General features: G+C 38.7%; 1 protein-coding gene across 2 annotated transcripts in view; it reads left to right on the top strand.

Annotated features, from left to right (window-relative positions):
* Positions 1–17,180, top strand: part of LDLRAD4 (low density lipoprotein receptor class A domain containing 4) — a 284,731-nt gene that overhangs the window by 35,902 nt on the left and 231,649 nt on the right. The window contains exon 2 of one of the 2 annotated variants that reach the window (XM_038163288.1): positions 7,655–7,785. The exons of the other annotated variant lie outside the window; for it this stretch is intronic. The gene's annotated coding sequence lies outside the window, so the exon portion shown is untranslated. The remainder of the gene's footprint in view (positions 1–7,654; positions 7,786–17,180) is intronic. 2 annotated transcript variants of the gene reach the window in all.

Raw genomic sequence — 17,180 nt, 5'->3', positions numbered from 1 at the left:
TCAGTTTCCCATGGCTGAGTCCTACAAATCATAGTGGTATCTTTTCAGAATTCAGGTGCCCTTTGTGGTAGGCTAGTAGGAAACAGTCAGGTTAGAAGGCTGGAAAGACATTATTCCCTGTACCATTAACTTAATGGTCAGCAAAAATGGGCCACTAGGGGGATGAATATTAATCAATTTACCTAGTAAAGAATAGTAGCAATTTGCTTAAGATCAAGGAGAAAACTCGGGGGAAGCTGTAATTTGCTGACTCAGAAAATTTTCTGTTGCTATGCAGTTGCTGGCACTCCCACACAGCTGGCAGGCACCAGGACAATATTTATTTATTTTTATAAAATATTTGCTTTCTTTTTGATCCTCAGGTTAAAAATTGTTAGAATATTTAATAAAGTCTTGTCTTCGTGGAAGAGTTACAAGAGGAGAAATTTTTGCCACCACAAGAGGTGGCACAAGCTGTTGTTTTGCTTGTGCCACCTCTTAATTATGGCATATATAAAGGAGAGAGATGTTACTTAATATTCCCTGGATATTTGGGTTCAAAATATGCAAACGCTTAGGGATTTTTTTTTTTTTAATCAAAAGGCAGAAAATGACATTACTTTGTTCCCCTACATCTTATCTGCAAAGATGTAGAATTTGTCAATAACAAGGACACTATCTACTTCATAATGCAGTATTCACAGACATGTTACCAAGATGAATTGAATACAAGCTCTGTGGGAAGAGTCAGTAGAAGATGGGAGGAATAAGGTAGGAATAAGTGGTTCTCGGTCACCAGAGTAGTTGGAATGGTTGGTGCATTCAGCCCATAAATTGTACACTGGAAAGGACCTGGTTGATGAAGTGAGAAAGTGTGCTGATGATAGTAACTTGCTCGTCGTTGTAAGGTTGAAGTGGACCATCAAGAACTGGAGGACTGACTGACATGGCTGTGTGGCTGAGTAGTGGAAAGGCAGGTGGAATTCAGTGTGGATAAAGTGGTCTACATAGGAAAAAAAAATGGTGAGTTATGAGCTGTTACCATGTGTGAGTCAGTTACCAGGTTATGATAAACAGCAGTGTAAAACTAGAGCTCACTACTCCACACTGATCAGAAAAGCAAAGGGTAGGAAATATTAATAAAGGAATAGAGAATTAAAAGAGATGGCATCCTTTTGCCACTTTGTATGTTCATGGCTCACCAACGTCTTGTATCATGTGCAGTTCAGGTCCCTCAGCTCAGAAACAATATAACCGGATGAGAAAATTTTGGAAAAAACATTTTTAAGAGGTATGGAAAGGCTTATGTCCACAGGAAGCAGGGATTTTTTGTCCTGAGAAGGAGACACATTGGAAGATATTCTTGAGAACTTCAGTGTTGTGAGTGGTGGGGAGAGGGTACACAGGTTTAATTGTTCACTGTCTCTGCCAACACCAGTCTTAGAGAAAGCATCAAGTAAATTGTAAGCAAACGAAGAGAAGAGAAAGAAAGAGAAGTGGGTCTTCTAAAAACACTGTGCCAAAGAATATTGTATTTATTGAAGTTTTACATAGGTCCATTTTCTGACTGTAAAGGTTCAAAAAATAGTAGTTTTCTCTCCTGTAATTGTATGTGTGATGTAATGGATAGGTGCACTTTGAAATATTAGTGTCTTCCATGCTCTTTTGCATTTGTGTATGCTTGTATTTCCCAGAGTACCTAACTACCAGCAGCCTGTAAGGAAAAATGAGATACAGTCATTTAGCGTAATTCAGTGGCCTTCCTAGATATATAAATTGTTGAAATCCTTCTTTAATGTGTGAGGAAGTGTTTTTGGGTTTTCTTATTCAAGCCTCTGAGCTTTCTCAATTCCTTAATAAGATATAATACCTTTACTTGGATTTTAAAAAGGAGACTTAGATTTAGTTTGTAATAAATGTCTCCACCAGTCCCTTTGGCCCTAGAAAATAACACACTCGACATGTTTGAGAACTTCAGTTGTGCACGAAGTAGAATACTCTAAATAATAGAGGTGTGGGTTAGTTGGCAGTCCTGGATTCTCACTAAGGCATTGTGCCTCTTTAGACACACATGTTATCAGTAAAGAAGGCAAAATTGTCCTTTATGCCTGAAACATGGTAGGTTCTTTCCCATAGCCAGCTTCTGAAATGGTCCTTTGTTAAGGTTTGGTGTAATAAAGCAGTTGTTCATGCAAAGAAACCAGAGGAATAATGACAATACCAAGAACTTTTATCTGCACCTTCCTGGGTCAGGTTAGCTCAGTTTCCTTCTTCCCAGAGCACTCAGCTCAGTAGCAGCAAACATTATATTCATGTTCTAAGTGCATGCACTCACACATCTTCTGTGCAAGTTCCACGTGCTTTATGCCACCACCCCTCTCCATCCCAGTGCCTGCACTGGATCCTGAGCCTTCACTTGAGATGTTCAGAGTCATCCTTGGCAGCCTCCCTTGGCAGGGAACCATGGGCTGGCCTCTGCTGCTTGGGCTGTCACATCTTTGCTCCTTGTACTATATCTGCTCTGGGGATTTTGGTTTCCAGGACCAGCTGGAGAGCTTGGGTGTGCATGCATGAGCCTCCACTGCTCACTGAACCCTGGCAAGGGATGTGTGGTTTTGCCCATCAGTTCTCCTCACAACACTGGGAGACCTTAATTAGTTTCTGCTGTGATGGATGCATTCTCTTTTAGGAAAACTATGGTGTTACTTGTCTGTGAAAAGGGCCTGTACCCGTTTTGGTTGTGCAGTGTCTGGTGTGACACTTGTGTGTGATGGACTGGTGTGTAATACTTTGCTTCTTAAAGGAGAGACAAATCTGAGGATGGTCTTGAACACAGTTGCAGAGAAAGCACAAATATCAAAGTTTAATGGGAACCCAGGTTTCCTGATGGTAACTTGTTGTGCTAACAGCAGATTCATTTGTTTCCTAATTAATCAGAAGGAGTGTTCTTTTTATTTCAGCCATCTGGTGGAGAGCATGTTGTTTAGCTTCTTGCTACTGCAAATTGGAGCTACACAGGAAAAAGGATGTTTCAACTTCTGTTTTTGGCTTGTTTTTCAAGGTTGAGTCAGTGTAGAGCACGTTAAAACATACTGTAATCAGTTGCAAAGTTCATATCTCAAGGACTGCAAAAATGTAACTAAAATTGTCCTTCCTGAAAATACAGGGTGGTGATATTGATGATTAATTGCTTTTATTACTTGTTTTATTCTATGTAATCACTTGTTCAGACAAAAGCAAAATTTCCTTAGTGAACTGCAGAACTATTCTAGGATACCCAATTTGTTACCACTTCGTAGAGAATATTCAATGTTGCTTTTACATTTCTTCTTTGGATTAATGTCAAAAGCATATTGCCTGTCAAACAATTTGTCGTTGAGTGTGCCATTAGCTTGCTAACTCCTCACAAGGATTTTAAAACATTGCATTTTTTTCCCTCCAGAAGTCCCCTTAGTGCAGCCTTTCTTTGGAGGCTATATTGTTCTTGTGGAATATTTTCTGAGGAGCAGTCTGTCCCTATGTGATGTTTACTGTATTTTTGCCTTGCAGCCAACAGATTTTAGTACAAATTTGCCTGGGGGTGGCCTTGTCCTATTTTCCTCTTAGATGGTTCTGGCATTTATAGAGCTTGGGAGATCGTGCTTCTGAATTTTCCAGTCTGAAGAGCTCGAGCCAAAACAGCAGGGGAGATAGCAAACCTGTACGTTGTTTGGCTTACGGCAGCTGGGCCTGTTTTTCCTTTGACCTAAAGCAATGGCAGCTTTTCTTGGGTTTTGTGTGGAGGAAGGGGGAAGTGAGGAAGAGGAAAGCTACGTGAGGAAAACTGCTTTATCTCTGTGATTGGAAAAAGCAAGGCTTATCTCTGCCTCGACAATCCCTCTTTTTGCACCCCTAGTAAAGGTAACTCCAAGCTACTTTCACATGGCATGTGGAGATTGTCTTTGTTCGTGTTACTTTATGAGTATTGATTGTTCTTAAGAAAAGAGAATGTGTATTGTTTTAATATTGCATTAACATTTTTGAAAAACAAACTCTTTTTATGTTGCATTACTATAGTCCTTGCAGAATGGACTTCATGTTAGAGGACTGGCTGCTTTTAGAGACATTTCATAGCTTCCCATCAACAGCATTTTCTCCATTACTTCATGGTCACTGAAATAAAACAGTCTTGCCAAGTAGGGGCCAGAGTCTCCACTGGGGAGCGAATTGTGATGAATGATTGTGGGAATATATGAAATACCCTGCAGATGGGTGGCTCAGAGGACATAACTAGTCTTTGGGTTTGGCCTTGTGCTTGAAGAGCCCTTCTTGTCTCTAAACACTCTCTGTACTCATACCCGCTAAATGAGGTTTCCTGTGGAAATAAATTTCACTGTTGCTGCCTTTGAGGTGTCTCAGTCTTGTATTTATCAGCAGATGTTTCAGTTAAGTCTTTCATTTATGTAACAGAAACATTTAGTTGTGCCACAAGAGTGAATTTATTTCTAGAAGAATGGGTTTGCATGTGATTATTGGAATCCTGAACTTTTGAATTCCAGGAGACTTGAGAGTTCCCTAAAAAGTTTGTGAGAACAACAGAGAGTTGAGGCTTAGTACACGCTAAGTGGAAGACAAAGAAAACAGCCTGTGTGTGCCAAGAATTTCCAAGGAACTCCTAGTGATTAAACCAAATTAAAAAGCGTCATATTTCCAAAGAGTGATAAGATTCCTGTTTGGATGTCTGCGCTGGCATGAGACAAATGGATGATGGATCCTGAGCCTCCCCAAGGCAAAAATAAAGGGAAAGAAAAAATTTAATCTTTGTCCACGTTTCAATGTTTTCTCCCTTTATGTTGCTCCATAGATTTCCTTACTGATATGTGTGGATCTCCACAATGCTTGTTGAGAAGCTCAAGAGAAACTCTTGTTTCTGCTGTAGTTCTGGCAAGAGATGACAGTGCAGAAGCTGCATGGCTGCTCCTTCTGTGAGGAAGCTGTTGACCGGCTTCATAGCAGAAATTTTTTCCAGAATAAGAGTTGTCTTAATTGGCAGCTTTGATGTATTTCCCTCCTCCCCTCTTGTCCCCATTTGCAACCCTCTGAGTTGGTCAGTCTCATGTGCAAATCGTGTTTCATCCTGAAGGGAAGATTATTTGGACCTGTAGGTGGATGCAAGAAGCAAGGAGGACATTAGGGCAGGTGCATGCTACCCTAAAGGTTTCTTGTTGGAATAAGAAGAGTTAGCAGAAAGTTGGTGCTGTAGAACCAGCCTCTCCAGTCTCTCTTGGCTCAACAGTGTGAATGCCTCAGGCTGTCAGAGTGGGCCAGGAAGGAGCTGAGCCTTTCAAAAAATATGCTGGCTTCAGTATCATTAGGTGTCTTATGTAGGTAAGTAGTCCAGATTTGCCTAGCTGGTCTATATTTATTTTCCTCTCTTCTTTCCATTCAGCAAGTCCATGTTGCAGTAGGAGGCTTTCTTTCCTTGGTAGTCTAATTTGTTATCAACATCCTCACCTTTGTAAGTTTCACTCTTTGTGCCTAAGGAGACAGTTTAATTTAGATACATAGAAAAAAAAATCCTAATCCATTCTGAGGTGATAATTTACCTAATTTTCCTTTAAAAATGACCTTTTTAGAGAAGTGGTTTTCTTTGTCTAACATGAACTTTTTCTGCTTTTTGATGTGTTTTGTTCTACAAATCTCAGTGGGCTGTAGTGAATCCTTGTTTCATGTCTTCCCTCTTTTTCAATGATTGTCCAAATTCTGAAGGCAAACCACAAAGGTTGATGTTCTCTCTTGGACTTTAGTACTGCTCCTCATCTCACTTTTGTCACTAAATGTAATAATTCCTATAATTTGTCTTCTCATATTTAATATTTCTCCTGTTGCCCTTAGGAGTAGATTTTCTTTCAATGTTAATCTTACTCAGGGAGGCTGTAATCACGACTTACTAATTTCTTTCTTCTTTTAATGTTCTCAAGAATGTCTTCCTTAACATTAGGGAGCAGAATCTGGTGGATTTTTTGCTGGTATTAATTGCTGTGTAAGGAAGTGCCCTTGAAAGTCAGTTATGTAAATGAGCAGCCTTCAGCTGGCCATAAGAATGATGTTGGCTTGAGTTTTAATTTAATAATTGAGGAATTGGAACATAAAATGGTTCTTTAAATCTAAAATAGGATAGAGTAATATTCTTTATTAGACAAATTCTAGTTGCATGGACTGTATCAGCAGTTTAACGTGTAGTTTCGGTGATCACTTTGCGTGCAGGTGAGCACTTTAGATGGTCATTGTTGGATGGTTACTATTAGGAAAAATTCTTATATGCAGTTGCCTAAGGTATTTCTAGTTGAGTATTCTGAAAGAAATTACTGGTTTGTTGTGGCTTTGAAACAACAGGCTGAGTCTTTCTTGAAATATATTCTTATCATCTGCTTTTTTTTTTTCCTTTATTAAGTTCGCGATTGTAAAAATCGCTGTAAAAGTTTCTTGTATTTTTCCTGGAGCTGTGTCATACTTGAATCCCTTGGCTTATTAAAAAGTCCCTGAGTTCTGGACAGTGGAGGGCACGTACCTCATGTCTGTTTGAGTAAAGGTTATTATTTATTGTTATGCACAATATATGCAAAAACCAGTTGATGTGAAGTTATTTGCAAATACAGGCTTGGCAAACCTCCTCTGGAATTCGGAAAGGGTTTTCCAGCTCGACTTAGTCATTTTTTCCCAAATGTCTTGGCATAACTGATCACTCAGGAGTGACATATGGTAGAAACATGCTCTAAGGGACAAGTCTCCCGGATGGCGCACAGCACCACACAAGATAGACAGATGGTGGCTTATTCAACCTTGGAAAAAGTTTAATCCTACATATTGGCACGTCGGCCTGGGTACTGAGAGAGAGGCACACACATGCCTGTGAAATCTGAGGCAAAGCTTTTGTGAGTTTGCTTGCTGTCACTGAGAGAACTAGAAAGACTGAGCTGATACTATACCAAATGAGTATCTGCAAAATTGTGGGCTCAATGTGCTCTCCAGAAAAAGTGATGTTCCTTAGAAAACTGGAAACTCCAGAGGCAGCAGGACAATGCAGAGAATAAAATTTGGTGAACTTCTCACAGCTGTTTCCAGACTAAAATATGCTTATTCAACAAAGCTGCTGAGTACTTAATTTATTCACCAATAGCTGTTGATTAATTGAAGTGTCTAGTAGGAGAAAAGGGTATTTTATGTTTTTCATAGTTTTATTTCTGTTTCAGGAGTTGCTACTGGCTTTATGAAGTGTATTAGCATTTCACATCAGAGAAACTGTTGCTTTCTCTTCTGTAGGTTCTAACAAAAAGTTATAAATTCCATTATGGTCATTTTAAATTTATAGCAGAATATGCAAAGAATTACAAGGTTTTTTTTTTGTTTTGTTGTTTTTTTTTTTTTTTTAATAAGGAAGGGAAATGACACCTTTCACTCTAATATCTTCATGTTTAACACAGTGAAGAGAGAGACAGAATATTTGACATGGAAAAATAAATCTGCTTTGAATTCTTTCTGGAAACCTAGTAGTGGTTTTTTGTTTGATTGATTGATTGGTTGAACTTCTGGAGTCAGGGCTATTTTCTGTCAGGATTTTGAAAATACTGACCCATTGAAATGATAAAGGATTGCCTGCCAAACTTTTTTCCCCCCACTTTCTTTTTTCTTGTAGATCACACTCAATATTCACAACTAGAAGGAAAAGCAAGACTCTCCTGACTCTCTGGACTTCAAGGATATCATGATGTTGTATTGGATGAGTTTAAACTAGACAAGACTTCTTTCTTAAACACTTTGAGAAAGGTAAATGTAATTCAAATAAATGTAATCTTTTCCCAGTAGAGGAATAGTTAGGTCAAATTAATCCCATTCTAGTAACATTTCAACCACACTACACCACAGAATCATCGTCTTTTGGATACTTTGTATAGATATAGATACCCATATATATCTCTTTCTATAGCTAAACCTTCCTAGTAATTTTTAGATGTTAAAAGATTTTGATTTGCCAGCCCTTGTATATTTTGTGGAAATGTATGAGTTTCAAGCAATTCTCTAACATGAAAGAGATGGTGAAGGAAGAGGAAAGAGAAGGGAGATGCCTGCAGTAGCCAGCCTATTGGTAATTACTTGTATGGATGGGGAAGACCCAGTTAATGTTTCTGTTCTGCCTAATGAGTAAAATTACTTGAAAATGAGATCTTAGCTAGTGAACTATCAAGTCAAATGACTCAAGCAGTACTGGTTGACACATATATTTGAAATATGCTGTGGTTTGGGAGACCCAGAGGGAGCTGCAAAGAGAGAGACTAATTCAATAACCTGTTGTTTAGGATATGTATTGAAGAAGTAAGAGATGACAAATCCTTACATTCAGCTGAGGGTGCTCTTGTGTAATATCCGCTAACTTTTGGCCTAGTATAAGCAAAGATTTGTTCTTCCTGTGGATATGAGTACCTATAAGGGATTTTTTTTTGTCACCCTTTTCTCTCTTTTGCTGTTTGTCATTGTGAGAAATGCTAATCACAGGCAGCCAAGCCTGATGGATCACAGGAATTGTTGCAGAACTACTGTGCCCTTTTTACTTTATCTTTTTCTATCTACTATAACTAATTACTATAGGACTTAGTAAATAAAAATTTTAATAAGTCTATTTTGTGCCCAAGTGCAGTCAGAAAAATGTGGCAGACATCAGTTTACTCTCTGTCAAGACCCTGCAAGAGTTTCTCACACACTTCACAGAAGCAGTGAGGATTTTTGTGGCCCATCCATCCCTCTGTGACAGAGTCCTGCCTCAGTGTAAGGAAGCATGCCTGTGGGCCTTACCAACATCATGTATTTGTGAGAGACAGAGCTACAGTCTGATGAGATGATTAAAATTCTGCAGATCCACAGCTGACACCTTTTTGACCCAGATCTGAAGTTCAGACTTGGAAATACTTCAGTCCCTTGGAATTTTAGGTCATGCTTCATAGAATTGCTGTTTTCATAATTTATAGGCTAAGCGTGATGGTATCATTGTTGAGTCGCTGAGCGTCAGTGTGTGTGAATCAGCCATCTGCTGTCAGGGCTGAGCCTTGCATCTCCCTGGCCAGTGACAGGGGAGGTCATTATACCATGTCAGATGGGAATGGTTCAAGGTAACAACATGGCTGTGTCCAAACAAGTCACTTCTGCTTACTGGTAGTAATGACATTTGGAGGACTGAGACGGAGGACAAGGAGTTTTCATAGAGGAATGGAGACTTTGTGAAGACAGAGATATGAAGGGTTTGCTTGTTTGAGAGGAACAAAGGCTGGCTTTTGTAGCAGGGTTTTGAGTTATTTATGGTACCAGATGAGGAATAAAGAAACTGTCTGCACAGGAGAAAAGCAGACTTCAAGATCTGGAAGAGAAGCTGCATCGAGTTCTTAGGCCATTGACCTAAGAGCGGTAAGGAAGCAGATACAAAGTGCATGTGGTCTCGTTTTACTTTGTCTAGACTTGCATACCTTGTACATTTCCCAAGTGGAGAGTGATTCGGTATTTTGGAACTTGTACAAAGCTTCTGCATGTTTTGCTTCAACCAGCGAATGTCCTGGAAACCCAGCATACCCTCAAGGTTAGATCCTTGTGTTAAACTTGCTGTAAAATATGGGCAAGATGTGGGTTAGCGCTAATGATGGGATCCTGTGCCATCTTGCTCTGCCAGATCCTTTTTCTTTGGAGATGCAGTAATCAATACCAAAGAAAAGTAATGCAGAAACTAAGAAAATTATTTAGCAGGAAATAACTGATTCAAACTGTTGGAGACCAAAGATGGTTGAGAAAAGCCAGACACAGCTGCATGTGCAGCAGTGGGGAATTTACCATACCAGTTCCTGCAAATTGCTGCCGGGCTGTAGAGAGCTGAAGTTAAGGTTGAGCTGAAACATTAAAAACTAGGACTAAGACATCTTACTGCACACCTCAAGGAATGCATTTAGGCTTTATTAGCTGCAACTGATTCAAAAAGGCACTCTCAACAGGTGTAGCCAAACAGGAGGAAGGAACAATTTAAAAATCCTCATTTATGCATTAATCCAGTGGTAAGAAAATGTGAAGTTGTAATTGTCTTCTATACTTTCCTCCTCCTTGTTGGGAGAATTTTTTTTTAGATATTAATTTCTATTTTAGTACTTAGTCTCCTTTCTTTTCCCTCCCCCTCCAAAAATCTCCTCAGACCCTGATGGTTTAAAAATGATACCATGCAGAATTGATGTAACTATGTGTAGGTTGTGATGTGCATTGGAGGTGTGATGTACCTCTCCTAAAATCTTAAAAGCAGGTAAAGCTGAAAATGGCTACATTTACTTTTATGCTGTCTGTCCCCTTTGTTCTCTCTCCCTCCCCCTTCTGCTTGTGCTCACTTGCTCTCTCTTTAGTATAACACAGTTGAACAGCAGTGAAGTGTAAAATGTGCTTTTGCCAAGGTCAGTTTCTTGTGATTACTCGCCTGTGGCAACTTATGCCAGTTGCAACAGACTGAGTCTCAGCAGTCCACAAAGTCACACAGGTGCTTATGCAGAGGACACCCAGTGTAGGTTACAGTAACCGTAGTCTGGAATAGCTCACAATGCTGCTGAATTTTAGCTGCTTTATTTAACTCTTCCGATGTGGCTTGTGCTTGCTTCAGTGGTTTGGAGTCAGTGCCATGAAACACTGGGTTGTCCTGGTTCTCTGGAGACCCTTGAGGAGGATTTTGGGTAGATTAAATTCTTGTTGTTAGAGGTTGTTTCTTTTCGTATAGTGGATGGCTCAAATTCCAGAATTTCTCATAAATGAAGAGAAGGTAAAGCATCATGAACACATGCATCTTCTGAATATTAAACTTCTTTTGTGATTGGCTTGCTTTTGGGAGAAGTCGTATCAAATACTGCCCTATTGACATTGACACAAGAGAAACTGTTTATCTACAGAGCAAGAGATACTGTGGAAAATATTAAGAGGTAGTTTTTAATCAAGAATTCAAAATATGAGGAGACAGTCTTAAATGTTGTGCGCTCTCATAAGCATAGAATAATTTTTTGTTTAGAAGATAAAAATAATTTTGTCTCCTGTGATAGGTGAATGACTGTGAGATTCCAGAACATTCACTTTAGTAGATAAGATTTGTTGTATCCCATTTTGTTGTATACACTGGATTAGCTACCACCATGTGGAAATAAAGGTAAGGGACCTTTACTTTCATTCTCCTTTCTCACATATGAGCAAACATATCCCTTTATGGAAAAATGTTGTATTTAGAACAGAAAACCATGGACTTCCTGTATTGTTTGCTTATTTGTACTATCAGCAACATACAGGATTTTGTTTTCTTTCTGGAAATATTTACTTTTGGAAGAAGTATTTAGTTCCTGAGCTGGGTGATAGTGACTTTGGGGTTACTTGTCTGTCAGTACTGACTAGTAGCGAGGCAGTAAATAATCTTGATGATCGACTGAAGGGCTAGGGCTGAACTTTGGCAACCTTGACAAAATTCAAAATTTCATAGCTTAAAGTTTATTATGCATTTGATTAATTTTGAAAATATATGTTGCTGTATTCTCTCTCATGTTTGCTTTGGAATGATTCCTGAGCCACAAGTAAAATAATAGCTCAGCAATTCAGTCTTGTCCTGTAAACACCCTTGCATAAAGCACACAGGACTATTCTTTTTGTGCTCAGTGAAACTCCCCACAAAGCAAGGTGAAGTGCTTAATCCTGTATTTTCAGCTTAGTCTTGCTTTCAGGCTTAGATGGAGTGTTTTTCATCAAGGAATATGTTACTTGTTGCTTTTTTGCCTACATGGAGGACAGTTAAAATGGTGTTTGGTTTCAAGACTGACGTTTGCTTGTATGGTTTTCATAATTTATATAATTCCATGGGTAATCCAGCCCCTTCCCTTTGCTTTTAATAACATTTGTATTGGCCCAGCTCTTATGGAGGAATATGCTTTGAGAGCTGTGTTCAAGACTTTGTGGAGGTTGATCTGTCTACTGCCCTTTAAGCTGGAAATTCATGGTAGAAATGAGCAGTGTTTTGCGTGTGTGTGATGAGGTATAGAGGCCTGTAGTACTTGCAGTGATTAGTGTTATCTTCTAATTGTTAGAGCAACAGTAGAAATGAGTGTTCCCTGTAGGAGGAAATAGCTGTACTAGAAGAAGCTGGTCTTCAGTCAGCTGAAAAAGAGCAAGTGGGTGTTCTTGGGTGAGGTAATACCCACCCAAAAAAGTGGCATTGTCTGTGCTTACCAGAATCTGCCACATTAATTTCCTTCTATCTTAAGGAACTTGTGGAAAGGAAAGAACTCTTCAGGCACAAAAGTTTTTTTTGGAACATTTCCAGTGACGTAGGTCCCTGCAGTGGGCTGCTGCTGCATGCTCCGAGGATTTCCTCATCAGTGCGTTCAGCATGAGCAGGCGGTTGACAATTGAGATGGAAGGAATCTTTACAAACCCCTGAACCCATTCAAATCTCCATGCTGAGCTCCTAACTGATTTTTAAAAATTTATTAGAACTTCACTATTTCTCATATTCTCACCTCCTGGATTCTGGGTGATAACAGAAATGCATTGCTGCAGACATTAAGGGTAGATGTTGTGGGGGGAGAGCGTGTTGGACAAGTGGCATTCCAGATTCCTTCAAATCTTGAAAGATTTCCTACCTAATTTTTCTTTTAACTCATGGGTAGAGATCTGAAAACTTGTTAAGGGATTTGTTCATGCACTTCCTACTAGTTTTAAAGGGAGTTCTCCAGGTCAGTGTCCTGCTAAGTTTATAAACATTTACTGAGCTAAGACAGTTGTGCTGGAAATAAACATTTAACATATGGATAGAATCTTACTTCTATAATGCTCTTGCAGCTTGTGAGTGCCACAAGAGTTTTCCCTTCCTGAAGGCAATCACTAGACTCTTGAAGAAGTAGAGGAGTGCCTACCTACTCACTGCTTTATTAATTTTATTAGAAACAAACTAGGGAAATGAGCAGTGAATTTGTGTTGTGCAGCAAAACCTTTTTTTTTTTCTTTAACTCAATATTTCTCCTGCTTTGCTTGGCAACAGTAGCAGTATCTCGTATCATAAGTGTTCTGTTCACATTCCAGGGTGTATTTCAGGACTAGGAGCCAGGTAAAGAGAAGTCAATAAATTTAGACAGAGAAAACATTCTCAAGTTCCTTATAAAAGATGTTTATTCCAAATACAGGTCTGTGTTAATCTGAGGGAGCAGTAGTTCTATAGCAGTTATCACACATATGTCCTTGGAAGATGAAGGAGAGACCAGTTGATAAATCATGGGAGTTTCATTGTTTCCCCTTTTAATGGCAAGTTTATCTTTTAGCTTCTAACAGCTTTTAATAAATGTCAGTTTTAAATTTCAGTTATGATAAGACAGCATGATTCTTATAGTTTCTTTCATCAAATGGGCAAAATTCAGTGATTAGAATGTAGGATTAGGAGGCAGGGTCTCTGACACTCTGTTACTTATGGCTTTGATACCTGAATCCCCACATGGACCAGGACAGACTATAATATGACTTTAGCATCCCCAAGGGAAATACTGACTATAATTTCCTGCCTCATGGGTGCACATGAAGATTAACCTCATGGAATGAGTAAAGTATTTATTAATAGATGATAGTTATTGATATGTCACCTACTTGTTCATAGCAGTGACATTGCTAATACATTATTCCTGAGGGGAATGTAAATGAGCACATAAGCCAAAAGACGTTCATTCAAGTAATTTTCATCATCCTATTCAAAAGCATGTGTATTCAGTAGTGGCCATGTGAGTACTTACTGTTTGGATGATTTAAAAATACTTAAGAAAAAACGCTATGAAACACAAAGGGAGAACTCAAGGTCGTGCTCACTTATTCTGTCTTCACATCACGGTGACTGGAGTGCCTTTGATAATCTTCCTTTAAAGGCCTGCTAGCTGACAGTACAGGGAAAGCAGCACACATTTCTATCCAGCTACATTTTAGAATTTTAGTCTTCTTGCATGTTTTCTGCTGTACAGGTATGATGTGTGATTGAATTGTGAAATGTCCAATAGCAGCATGGCTTTTTAATTTTTTATTTCTCATGTTTTTCATGGCTGAGGTTAAAGATAAATAAAATATTTTGCCAGTCTGTTTCCAATGTCAGAGCTGTCGTTTGGACTGCCATGAACATGTGGGAAATGAATATTACTTTATATTTCTTTCAGTGGTCAGCTTGAAGGATGTGAGTGAAAAGCAAGGTTCATACAGGGTTTTGAAAGAGGGTTTTTATAGATCCTTTGACTGTATTATTACCTCCTTAATGAAAAAGGCTCCCTGGTCCTTTTTTTTTGTTTGTTTATTTCTTTATTGATCTAGAATTCTGTATATATTATACTATACTTTAAATATTAAAGATATTCTTGTCATAAATATCCCTTGGATCTAATATGGAATTACTGTACAAAGCCTCTGCTTTTGGGTGTGGGCTAAAAGAAAGACATGAGATAAATATGCAGTGCAGAGGAGGGGGAATGCCCTTGAAAACCCAATTTGCTACAAAAGCTGTGGCCCAGAGGTAATTTTGACATAGTGCTTAGTGTCTGATTAGTTGTCTGAAAGTAGTGGTGGTGCTCCTTGTTCCTCTTGATTCCTCTGCCATCATCTCATTGGACTCATCTCTTTTCTTTAGTGTTGTAGGGCAGTTTGCCTAAATATTACATTCGGGGAAAAAAAAGGCAAATTAAGCAGCTTTAGTGAATCTCATCCGCTTTGATAAACTTGATGCTGGCAATGACTGAGTTGAACCATAATTAGTGTTCTGTTGTGGTTTCAGTCAGAAAGGTCCCATTCCCTTTGCCCCAGTGGTGGACCCAGAGCTTGTGCCCCGCAGCTGTGTAGAAGACAGCTCAGGAATGTGGCCCAGCACACTCAGTGTCCTCTGCAAGATTTCACTGCCTGCAGGAGCTGCTGAAGGTTGCTACTGGTGGCTTCAAGCCCTTGTGGTGAGCACACATAACAGAAATACTCAGAATGAAAAGACACACTGAATTTAATGCTATGTTTTTGTAATGAGAGGTTGAGTTTCTGTCTGATGTTATTGATGGAGCTTTTTCTCTCTCAAGAATTAAACCCAAAGCAATGACTTATGAATCATACTTTGTGTCCCACTTACAGACTAGCTTGACTCATCAGTGATTTTTCTTCTGGCATGATTTGGGGGAAATGCCAGTTATTTTTTTAATATGTAGTTTTTAATTATTATTGACTGCAGGATAAAAATAGAGATGAAGGCAGTCCAGCTAAACACCTGATTTTATTTAGGTCTGTCTTTCTAAAGAGTCATATCATACAATAAAGTATTGTATGATTGCTTAAGAGAGGCAGGGGGATATGGTTTTCTGATCCTTCAGTGATAATATCAAACAAGGGCAGTAACAGGTGAGGACTAAGGCTCATTATTATGCTCATAATTTATTTGGCCCAAAATTTGTAAGCTGTAAAAGAAATGGAAAAAAAAAAAAAGTAATCTCATGTCTGGAAAGTATCTCCTGCAAATAAAGGCCAGAACACAGAGCTTCTGATTCCTAGATTTTCTTTAAGCTACTGATGATCTCATGATAATATGCATTTGTACACAAATTACACTGGTCATGTAACTTCTGCCATTCTTAATAGTACTTGTTTTATTGGATAATGTCATTTTAAGTGTTACATTCATTTTGTAACATAACCAGATGCACAGTACTTTTAGTGCTTGTTTTGTAGGAACTTGAAAAGCAAAACTCAACTTCTGTAGTGCTTTCTAAGTTTAAAAATTTATAATGATCTAGAATTAACACATTGAAACACTATAAGAATATTCTCTCTTATTAAGAGCAACCATGTAGGTTTTTTTCTATATTAAACTGTTTTGTACTTGCTTTCTTTCCTATAACCAGTATCTAAATACCCTTAATGTCTTTTGTAGAAGCTGTAAAAGCTTTTAGTTAGGATTCTCAAAGCCTTTTGGTTTCATTTGCATGCATTTGTAAGCCTCAGTGGCTGAATTCTTACATACAAACAGTAAATTGTTTAATCTATTCGATATTCTCTAATCTCTCCTCTTCACTGTACATTCATTGTCAGAACTTGTCTCAGGGGATTTGTTTCATGCAGGGTGGCACTTCACTAAATTATCTGTAAGATGCAGCTATACAAGGAACTCCCTTAAGAAATTACTAAGTATGTATTTTTCTGCTGTATATGAAGACTCAAAATCCCTGTCTTCACTGCATGCCCAATCAGTAGGTGCTTTATCCTTTAACTGAAGTGGAATTGTGAACTGAAATGTCTTTAATTGATGATTTAAATGTTGTTGGAGCAACTAGAGAAGACAGAAATGTGACAGATGTGTAGGCTATCCCCATGGACAGGCTGTGGGCAAATGTATATATCATAGATAAGAAACACAGATTCTCTCTGCAGGTATGTGAGAATCCAGACGCTTCTCCTGCATCCTGTTGGCACATGGTCGTTCATCTATGGGGAATGAAATCCATGTGGCTAAATCAGACTTCTTAAATTATTGGCATTAGTTTGAGCCAAATATTTCTTTTGCATTACACAAGGAATGGGAAAACTTTGGTGCCAAGGAAGGAACAGAACTGAGTGGTAAATGTGACAGTAATATTTATAATGGAGTTTTTCACTATAATCTTATCTGACATGACCAGCTCTTAATTGCAGGTAACTTTTTCCTGCTTTTAAACTGACCAAGCAGCCACCCTTAATACAAAAAGCAAAGAAAAACTTGCTCTCAAATTCCCCATTTCTTTTCTCTGCTGGAGGCATCCAGTTTTGTTGATAATGATCTAATCTGTTGCATAACCAGAGAATACTGAGCCTGCTGCCATAGCCTGCTTCTTTCTTGGCACTGTTGGAAGGCTTCAAAGAGAGACTGTGTGTGTGAGGCGACTGCTCTACCAGCAAGGCTGAGGGGATCAAAGCCTACGTTTGGAAATGGAAAACAACAGAAAGAGAAGCAGTTACCACACAGTTGCAATCCTGAAACTGAAACCAGTCTCACAGGGATGAACTATTTTGAAGCTGAGGGTAATTTATTGCAAATTCTACAGAGCGGGAAAAGATCATGGATTTTTAAGGAAAATTCATCAAGAGTTTATTTTGTAGTTTCTTGAAATTTTGAACAATTTATTGTTCAAAAAATGGAT

The sequence above is a fragment of the Motacilla alba genome, chromosome 2, assembly GCF_015832195.1.
Source record: "Motacilla alba alba isolate MOTALB_02 chromosome 2, Motacilla_alba_V1.0_pri, whole genome shotgun sequence".
NCBI lineage: Eukaryota > Metazoa > Chordata > Aves > Passeriformes > Motacillidae > Motacilla > Motacilla alba.
The sequence above is the reverse complement of the archived record's forward strand: the minus strand, read 5'-3'. Positions and strand labels throughout refer to the sequence as shown.